Source organism: Pongo abelii, chromosome 16 (genome assembly GCF_028885655.2).
Source record: "Pongo abelii isolate AG06213 chromosome 16, NHGRI_mPonAbe1-v2.0_pri, whole genome shotgun sequence".
Classification (NCBI taxonomy): Eukaryota; Metazoa; Chordata; class Mammalia; order Primates; family Hominidae; genus Pongo; species Pongo abelii.
Genome location: NC_072001.2, coordinates 40,544,987 through 40,555,465, shown reverse-complemented (window position 1 = coordinate 40,555,465; position 10,479 = coordinate 40,544,987). Strand labels below are relative to the sequence as shown.

The following is a 10,479-nucleotide window of genomic DNA, read 5'->3' as shown; positions in this document are numbered from 1 at the left end:
GCCCTGCAAGCCCCTTTAATCCTTTGTTTGCAGTTATGACAGGAAGCCTACTTGTAGAGCAGAAACATTCTTAAAGGCTGAGATTTGTGGGACCAACATCCAACAACATTTTCATTATTTATTTTAATAATAATAATACCAAAAATAGTAGGCTGGGTGGCAATGGATAAAACACTAGCACAGTAGTATTGTTCTCTTACCTTGCGAAAGAGATAAATTGTCCTGCACATTAGAAGGTGATACTGCTTATCCTCCACATGGAGGAAATGCCTTATGATTTTTCTCTATTTTTATCCCAACTGCGACTTTACATTTTCCCTGACCACCCATGTCCTGTCACCTTGGGTGTTGGTCCTTGGAGACCAAACATGCATACTTAGAAGACAGATGGCCAAGGCTTAACAGCCTAAAGCCAAGGGTCAGAGAAAGACTGATGGGCCTAAGATTGCCACTGTAGCCTCAGAGAACACTAGGAACTGGAACTAAAGATTCTAAAATCTGTGCTTTCTGACAGAGCTCCTGAGATGCTGATCTAAAAACATCATTTATTTTCAACTACTGAAAGAGGATGTCTTTAAATGACTTCGTTCATCTTTAGTTAAATATGAACTTCTTTCAGTGAATTGTAAGAGGCTGTCCATGATCCATGGATTCAAACATTGAACTGAGTATGCAACTGAGACTGGCCTTTTCTGGGCATCAATATAATGTGGGTGGAGTAAGGGAAGATGAAGAAACTCGAAAGAAAGCAAGAGTTATAGCATCCTAGGAAGACAGGAAACTTAAATAACCAACTTCCAGCCTTGAACACATTTTTGGTGGGGGTAGCACTGGCATTTGGCAAGAATCTCTTTCTGTCTCTTTTCCATTTTTGCTCTGCTTAAAGTACTGATGACAATAATAGTGTTTATATAGTATCTTATGTTTTAATAAATGCATTCTTATATATTAGCTCACTTGCTTCTGATTTTATCAACATAAAATATTTATTGACTTCCCTACTGCATGAAAAATCATTTGCTTAATATCTTCCCACTCTTCATCAGGCTAGATTTATTCTTCTCCCCTTTACACTAACTCAATTCAATGTTTTCCTGAATCAAAACAACAACAAATACAAAGTGAAGTAAAAAAAAAAAAAAGTCCTTATCTGCTATTATCTCTTCAATAGCTTATAAATATGAAAGCTCTGACAATATTATTTTGTGGGTGCAATAAATAGGATAGAAAAGATAAAAAGAGATATTAAGAGAGAAGAGAGGGTTCCTGTCCAGAAGAGAAAGTTTAAGTCCTGGGTTTTATGCTAAGTGAGGGACACTCTTATAGTGACCTTGAGCTTTCCTCTTCTGGGGCCAGTTTTACAAAACCAACAAGAAGTCTAGAATGTGACATAGTTGAAATTTCTAATTACAATTTTTTTAGGTCCCAGTGATTGTAATGTTCTGTACATGTGAAAGTTAAGAATTCCACATTTCCATTTAAAAGATAATTATTGGCACGTGGTTACTTGGGAATGTTACACTAATAATACATTTTGATTGGTTGCTACAGGCAGAAGCTCCTGTCATTTATCAGAACTCCTGTTAAGCAGTCATCTTAAAGAAGTAGGTACAAAGGATATTAATTTGACTTTTTATGGAACCTTCTTAAATAGAACCCTTGAATTTTCCCAAGTGAATGAGAAGACTTCAAAATCATATCAAACACAAATTTTAGTGGTGACGGCTGTTTTTATTTTATTTTATTTTTGGCAGATTGATCTTATTTTGCATAGTGAAAATAGAAATGAATTACTTATGACTAATGTGCTATTTTAGAGCTTGATGGAAATTTAGAAGCGATCTGGACTTTTTATAGTTGAAGAATCTGAAGCCCAGAAAGACAAAACAAGACTTGCTCAAACCGGTTCCATAACTAGTAGAAACAGTAAGTGAAACTAGTTCTTACTATCAGTCAAATGCTTTTCCTGATATGGCATTTAGCCATTCTCAATTCTTTACAAACTCCTATTGGCCAGACAATCTGCTGGTGGACCAAAACATCTACGATGACTTTCCTTTCCTCCTGCTGGCATCTCCTTGCATAAGGTGTTGGAGTTTCCTAACCCTCAAACACTGTGGGTGTACCTCTCTGTGAGACACACCCTGTCTCCACAGATGGGGTCTTCCGGGTGATTTTTGACCTCTCCAGCCTCTTGGGGTCCTTAATCCTGAGGCTGACTCTTGGCCTAGCTTTACATTTGTGGTCTCTGGCTTTAATCCCTGAAGCTGCGCTAGAAATAAATTTTAAGGGTAAAAAGAGAGAGCAAACTTTGTTAAAATATTTTGCTATAGCATTTACTTAGGTTTGAGGGTTTTTTTCTACTTTAAGTTCTAGGGTACATGTGCACAACGTGCAGGTTTGTCACATATGTATACATGTGCCATGATGATGTGCTGTACCCATTAACTCGTCATTTACATTAGGTATATCTCCTAATGCTATCCCTCCCCCCTCCCCTCCCCCACCCCGACACATGCACACATATGTTTATTGCGGCACTATTCACAATAGCAAAGATTTGGAACCAACCCAAATGCCCATCAATGATAGATTTGAGATTTTTATTGGGAATTAATATTTTAAATTAGGATGGAGAACAGTAAAACTGGAAAGAGAGGATAAATGGAAAATATGGAGGAAACAGAACTAGATAATTGGAAATCCCATGTTGACAGATCTCAAATAATGTGGATTGATCAGATAAAACAATTATATCAAAGGCCAGAAAACTTACCTTATATTGCACTCAGCAATTTATAAACTTCTTTCACATTTACTATGTTATTTGATCCTCACAACAGCTCTGTAGAACAGCAATAATTATAAATAGTTACAATTTATCAATAAGAAAACTACAATTCAAATATGTTTAGTGGCTTGCCCACATTCACATAGCTTGTAAGTGGCAGAGACAGAACCCAAACCACAAGTCTTCTGGCTGCAGATCACATGTTCTTCTAAGCATACCGTTATACTTGGCTTCAAAAGACTCAGATGCATTAGGGAACTCAGCTGGATGTAACTTTGTGGCCCTTATGGCAGAAGTCATAGGTTTGGTTCCTGTGCATGCTGGTAGCTATTATAGCTGAACAGAAAACTCCTATTTTCATGGAGAACAAGGTATCTGTGTATATGATGCAGACTGATTACCTTTACTAAAAAAAATGGAGGTTGCCATCTAACTGGTAGAAAACTAAACCGTCTTTGTACATGAATAGTAAATGTTTATTATCATCTCTTGGGATATTTAGTTGAGATACTGCTTCAAGACTTGGATTTGCAAAACCAGCACTCTAGTCCTGGGTTCCCCAATTCCCAGGCTGCAGACTGGTGCCAGTCTGTGTCCTGTTAGGAACCCAGCTGCACAGCAGGAGGTGAGTGGTGGGAGAGCAAGGATTACTGCCTGGGCTCCACCTCCTGTCAGATCAGCACAAACCCTGTTGTAAACTGCACATGGAAGGGATCTAGGTTGAGCATTCCTTATGAGAATCTAAAGCCTGCTGATTTAAGATGAAACAGTTTCATCCCCAAACTATTCCTGCCTCCCCCCATGGAAAAATTGCCTTCCAAGAAACTGGTACCTGGTGACAAAAGTTTGAATTTATGGCCCTGCTACCAGGTAAATGCTTTAAGATATGGTTGCGGATATCATGGAAAGTATGAAGATGTACATACCCCAGAATCATATAATTTTTAATTTTTTTCCATGGACATTAGTAGCTATTATCAGCTAAAGGTCCTGTGAGAATCTGGTACAAGAAAAAAAAAATTCCTTCTTGACATGAGTAATTTTAGGCCTCATGTATGTAACAAGGCCATCAGGTTGAACTCACTGGGTAGAAACACTAGCAACATTGTGATCTTCAAAAAAAACATTTTTCTGTAGAATTGTGCCCTGGAATCTTTAGACTTGATTAGTTTATTTCAAGGAAGGATTTGAGGGGGAAAAAATATCTCATTTGCCTGGCAGCGTATCATTCCTGGGGGAACACATGTTTACATTTTGCTGAATTAGACAACTCCACAGCAGTTATTGGAGAGCTAAAGATATATTAATATTGAAATGTAGGCAACCACATGTTGATAATGAGCCCATTTTGTGTCTTGGCTTGTGGAAAAGAATGTGAAAATGCCTTATTCTGTATTATTTTTTCCTTCAGACAGTACTGATACACTGCCGCAGGCAGTCTAAAAATAATAGCATGAGGTTAACTGACAATTGCAGGTATATTTACACTGCTATTCTGATATTAGCATGCTGCTTAAAAAATACCACTGGAGGTGATACAGTATGTGTTCAAATAATTTTTTATTAGAGATAAAAAAACTGATAGAAAAGACAAAGATCATTCTTTTAAATGATCAATAGAAATATCTGTGGTTATTTTAAAATCTGCTATAAATAAACTAAGATTTTTTCAAAATCTTTGCCCTATGGATTAAGAGCAAGAGCAAGAGATTCCATGAGAATGGTGTCGTCAAATGTGCCTCCTTACACACACACACACACCCGCCCCTCTGCATGCGCACCCACACAGCTGTGTGTGCACACACCAAACACTGTGTGTGCACACACCACACATCAAACACTTTAAGTCATGATTTGCAAACCCCCTGAATCTCTAAGGAAGCCTCTTGTGTCTGTGGCATTGCGTCTACCTCTGACATCAATATTGATTACTTTTCTGGACCATTACATCGTTTTGTCTTTGGATTTATTTGCTTGTAGGCATCATTCTTTTATTCAAAAATTATTATTGACTAATGTGCTGAATTTTTTTCACCATCAAGATCCACTTTCCACCCCCGCGTTCTTCCTATTGACTGCATTAACGGGCTTGCTGGCCTCTACTTGGATTCAATCAATGAAAGCTACCAGCAGAATATTGGAGTGACTTTGAAGTATGTATTTCCCTGCAATCACCACCCACAGGGCTCCAGGTCTGTTCCTCTAACAAAGGCTACCGCTCCTCTCAGGAGCCCTTTCCTAAAGCCACAGTTTCTACTAGGTTTCAGGTAAGTCTCCCATTCCCTTCCCATTGGGCAAGATGAGGTAAGGGCTTTCTGCTGTTGCCAGTCCCATATGCCTCATCTCTAGTTTTTTCTCTTAACCTTGAGTAATTATTTTATTGAACCCTCTTCAGTTACCCTGTTTGGGTATTATTTCTGTTTCCCTTGAGGACCCTGAACTGAAAAAGATGCTGTGTACAGGGACTACAATAGCCACTGGATTATAAAAGGTTGTAAAACCCAGTATTCTCAAGGAACTGATCATAGATAAGGTAGAGTTACACACAGAGCAGTACAGAAGCATTGACAAAGGCTATCTAAATCAAGTTGGGAGTGGTGATAAGGAAAAGTTTTTTTTTGGAAGAGATGATGCTTGATGTGAAACCTTTTATTACTGAAAAAATCAGATACATAAAAATGGAAAGAATATTGTAATAGGCTTCTCAGCTTCTTAAATAACCATTACTCAGTTTCAGTATTCATTAATTCCATCAACTCAAGGCCAATTTTATTTATCTCATCTAATTCGCCATCTCCTCCCCAGATTTATTTTGAATTTTTTTGTGGACAGCATATAATTACATGTGTATCTCCAAAATATGGGTGCAGTATCACCATTTTCCAAAAAAATCAATGATTAAAGGTTAATATTATTGAATAGTCAGTGCTCAAAATTATCTAATTATATTATAAATGTTCTTTTTTCCAGCTTGTTTATCTGAATTTGGATCAGCTAAGGTCCATATATTATTATAATTGGCCTTTCCTATTCTATAGGTTCTTTTTCCATGTATAATTTTTCCCTTAGAATTTCTTTGTTGGAAAACCCTGGATTATTTAACCTATAGAATTTCCCTCTGTCTGGATTTTCTTGATTGCATAACATGTTTATCTCTATTTTCTATAACTTGATTGTAAGAACTAGAGCTTAATCTGACCCAGGTTCAACTTTGGTTTTGGTGAGAGGCAAGATTACTTCATAGGTTGGCAGTATGTACTTTTGTCAGAAAAAGTATAATTGGTTGCTTCTCATGTTTTTGATGTTAAGAGCCATTGATAATCATTGCCCTAGAGCAATGGTTTTCAAACTTCAATGTTCATCAACATCACTTGGAAGACTTATTAAACCCCAAACTGCTGGGCCCTACCCCAGATTTTCTGATTCAGCAAGTCTGAGGTAAGACAGAGAACTTACATTCCTTACAACTGCCCAGTTGATGTTAGAGCTCTACCGGCCCAGTGACCAGATTTTTAGAGTTGCTCCAGTTAGCTTACCGATTCATTAAGGACCATCTCAAACATTTCCCATTCCAATACCAGACTTGGAATCAGCAATTTATGCACGGATCCCTGTTTCCTTATAGTAAGGTGTCTAGTTTAGAACCCATATTCTGAAGACTAAAGACACTAATTTCAGCTGGGATGTACATTGTTTTGAGACATTATGGATGGTTGAGTTGGGAAATATTTTTAAAAGAAAAACAAATTGTGACTTTGTATTGACAGTTCCAATCAAAATTGAAGACTACAGTTCAAGACTACTTAACCTTATATGTGTTACAATAGTGTTTCTTTCTTTCACTGTGAAAGATCCCTGCTTTTAATAACACCAGCATAATTCTCATTTGTTTATCCCATAATAATCACACAACAACCTAAGAATAACACTACCAACATATCCACTAACTATATGATTCCTCAAAATAGTCTAATTGTAGTGGGTGTTTTTGTTTGCTTGTTCTCTTTTATTCTACTTTTAATCCTTAGGGCATGTCCTAGGAATGTGCAATTAAATTACCATGTTTTAAATTCACTTGAATTAGTTCCTTTCTGTATAGTTATGCCCCCACTGTTTACACAGGTGGGTCATTTTTATACTTTTATTTTTAATTTTTAGAGATTGTATTTTATAAATTAAGCTGGCTTTGAAATTATGAAAAATATTTACAAGGGTCCAAAATTAAATTGTGTTTTATTTATTTATTTATTGTTAAAGACAGTATCTTGCTCTGCCACTTAGACTGGAGTGCAGTGGCATGAGGATAGATCACAGCAGTGCTGAACTCCTGGCCTCGAGTGATCCTCCCTCCTCGGCCTCACAAAGCACTGGGATTACAAGGCATGAGCCCTTACGCCCACCCCAGAATCAAAGTTTTGAAGCGAGTTATAATAAAAGAAGCTTAGCTTTTATTTCTGGTTATTTCGCTCTAACTCTTCTCTTTCCCCACGAGTAAATTTAAAAGTTGTAAAAATATCTTCTGGCATTTAGGAAGGTTTGCATTTTTTGTTTTAATAATTACTTTTATATTTATTTTAATAAATCCTTTGTAATAGTAATTTCCATTCCTCCCTTTCTGGCTATTGACTATTGTTTCCTACTATGAGCACTAATGCAACCAACTAGTGACCTCTTTCTCTTTCTTTCTTCTCTCGAATCCAGCATTTGTTGACGTAATATCCTTGTAGACCTAATGAATACACATGAAATAATGAATGAGTTTATTCTACTTATCTATATTTGATTCTTGTACTACATCTACATTATTAGGGCACACAGACATTTTATTGTTATAATCATCAGCCTTGACTCTATAGAAAAAATATATTTAGTGCTACCTCTTGTCCTTATGTCAAAGCCTCTTAAGTCATTTTCATTGTATGAAGCTCATTCTCTAATGGATTATTCAGAGAAGGTTTAAGGGAATAATATTCCCTGAATAAACACACACACACACACACACACACGCACACACATATGCATGTATATATCTCCAGTCAGTTAGTAGAAAATTTCTTAATGTTGGCATTATAGATTTAATTCCCAGCTAAATGGTATACCCTTTCAATGTTTAGTTTTAAGACTTTTTATTATTGTAAAAGATTTTCCTGAGTTTTTAATATTTATTCTGTCCATTGCTTTGCTTTTCCTCTTCAGAGACTTCTAGTATATTTATGTTGAATCTCTTTTGCTTTTCTTCTATGTTCATCACTTACTCTCAAATGCTTTTTAGTAGTCTTTCAAAATTCTGTTATCTATAAAACTTCCTCTTTTCCGTATTCTATTTCTCTTAAGGCATATTTTGTTGTGTTTATTTACTTTTGTGTTTTTTCCTAACTTTAGAGGTAGTTATTTTTTCTTTTATTTCTAATTCTTTCCTGAATTCTTTTACCTCTCTTTTTAAATCTTTTTCTTAATCATCTCACTTCTGAGTTTTTAAATTCTGATATATTAAATTCTGATACATGTTGTTCTTTATAGATTCTAGAATTCTCTTATTTTTAGCTCATTTTGAAACATTAGGTTCTTCATCTGTTTTGTGGGCATAATTTTCTGGTGTGCTTTCCTTATTCGAGAGATTTTTTTTCACTTTTATTTTTTATACTAATTTTATGTAGGATCCTGTGGCATTCTTTTGCTGCTCTTCATTGTTAAGTAAAATGACTTTTTATGTACTTTTAGAAGAGAAGATAGATCAAAATAGCTACCTCTTAGATCCTCCTCCTCTGCTACCCTTCTCAGTTTTGTCTTCACCATGTTTTTCCTTACTCTTATAGTCCCTGTTCTGCTCTCCGTGGCTTAGAATACCAGCAGTTTCTCCTTAGGGCTAAGCTCTGTAATGTAAGGGTTGATTTGTCTGTCACTTGAGAGTTTATAGACCCCAGACCCCAAAACTCTCTGGGACCATCAGATCATTCTTTAGGCCACTTGCACTTGCCCTCATTACTCTCAAAGTGGAACTTTCAAAATCCTCTCCCATTGTCTCCTGTTGTTCTCAGAAAAGCCCACTGTGCTTTCTAGGCGTGCCTGATAGTTGGGAGTTTCCAGCTCTCAGGGTCATCAGCAGTCCCTTTGTCTTTCCTCTGATTTCAGCCATACTGTTTTGATACCATATAGGTCTTGTAGTTTTTCCTAACTTAGCCCCACCAAATTATATTTTAGAGTTATATTTGTGATCTAGACTTATTGCGGATGTAGTCTATGAGGTCTTGTTTTTCCTACTATAGTTCCTCTGACTATCTTAATAGGAGGATTCAGGGAGCTTTCAGGTATTCCAGAACACTTCTTGAACTGATTCTTGGCAAGTTGGCTGGGTGTGTAGGAGGGAGGGCTAGGAAGGAGAGCAAAGAAGGGAAAAGGGAGAGTTTCTGAATAAAAATAGCACATGAGAAGGCAGGAAGGTGTAAAACACCGTGATGCAATAGTAGAGCTGTATTCTGGTTCGGTACCAGTAAAAGGTTTGTGTGAGGTAATGGAAGAAATGTATTACTGAGACAGAGCGGGTGTGACCACAATGAGCTATGTGTGCTAACCTGGGAAGCCTGAACTTTAACACTATAGGGAGCTGTTGAAAGGAGGCAAGGCAAAGTGACATTAGATTAATAATTTAGAAAAGTTTCCTTGGTAGCAGTGTAGAGAATGGCCTTGAAGTTAGTCCTGGGGCTAAACAGGAACCCTCTCTCCTGCCCATGTTAGGAAACTGGTAAAGTGAGAAGGGATGGGGACTAAACCAAGGCAGTGGTGGATGAAAAAGAATTGCTGTTTGTTATGTTAAATCTACAGGGTGTGGTAAATGGTTGGATATGAAAGGACAAGTTTGGATGTGCAGGATAAACCTAAAATGAGTCTCAAATTTCTGGGCAATATCTTGGTTCCTAAAATACTCACCCTTCTACCTCTTGCATCTCTTATTCTTGTAGGGTTGTTCTGATACTTCTCAAAATGGTAATTTTGGAGATGCTTGTTTTTCTGATTTTTACCTGGTGAGCTTAGTGATTGAAAGGGTTCTGTATAAGACTTATTTCAAACTTTTATAAAATAGTCTGTAATCTACAAAGTAATACAAAGAAGACACAGGATTATTTTTCCTTAACACATGCCTGAGCTGGCTATCTCCCTTTCAGAATTTGGTGGCAATATTTATATTTATATTAGCATTCCAGTTTTCTTCTTCGAGACAAGGGGAAAATAGGATAGAAGAAGAAAGAGTCAGGAAGTTGAAGAGGGTATTCCAAACTAGATTGTGACATCACAGAAACTAGGTAATGTAAAGGAGGGCACAGGAAAACAACTAGAGCTGTACTTCTATCCCTTTGATGCATCTCAGGAAAAATTCCACAGACCTGCTGCTGTTTTTTGTTTTTTGTTTTTTGTTTTTTGTTTTTTTTTTTGAGACAGAGTCTCGCTCTGTCCCCCAGGCTGGAGTGCAGTGGCGGGATTTTGGCTCACTGCAAGCTCCGCCTCCTGGGTTCACACCATTCTTCTGCCTCAGCCTCCCCAGTAGCTGGGACTACAGGCGCCCGCCACTATGCCTGGCTGATTTTTTGTATTTTTAGTAGAGACGGGGTTTCACCGTGTTAGCCAGGATGGTCTCGATCTCCTGACCTCGTGATCTGTCCGTCTCGGCCTCCCAAAGTGCTGGGATTACA

At 37.2% G+C, this 10,479-nt stretch overlaps 1 long non-coding RNA gene across 1 annotated transcript; it reads right to left on the bottom strand.

Moving 5' to 3' along the window:
* Window positions 1–2,776: 2,776 nt before the first annotated feature.
* On the bottom strand, window positions 2,777–10,068 carry LOC129050076 (uncharacterized). Its single transcript, XR_008513521.1, has 3 exons — window positions 9,719–10,068; window positions 8,539–8,664; window positions 2,777–2,845 (listed from the first exon to the last, which is right to left on the bottom strand). It is a non-coding gene; the product is annotated as an uncharacterized LOC129050076 (long non-coding RNA).
* Between the last annotated feature and the right edge of the window lie 411 nt (window positions 10,069–10,479).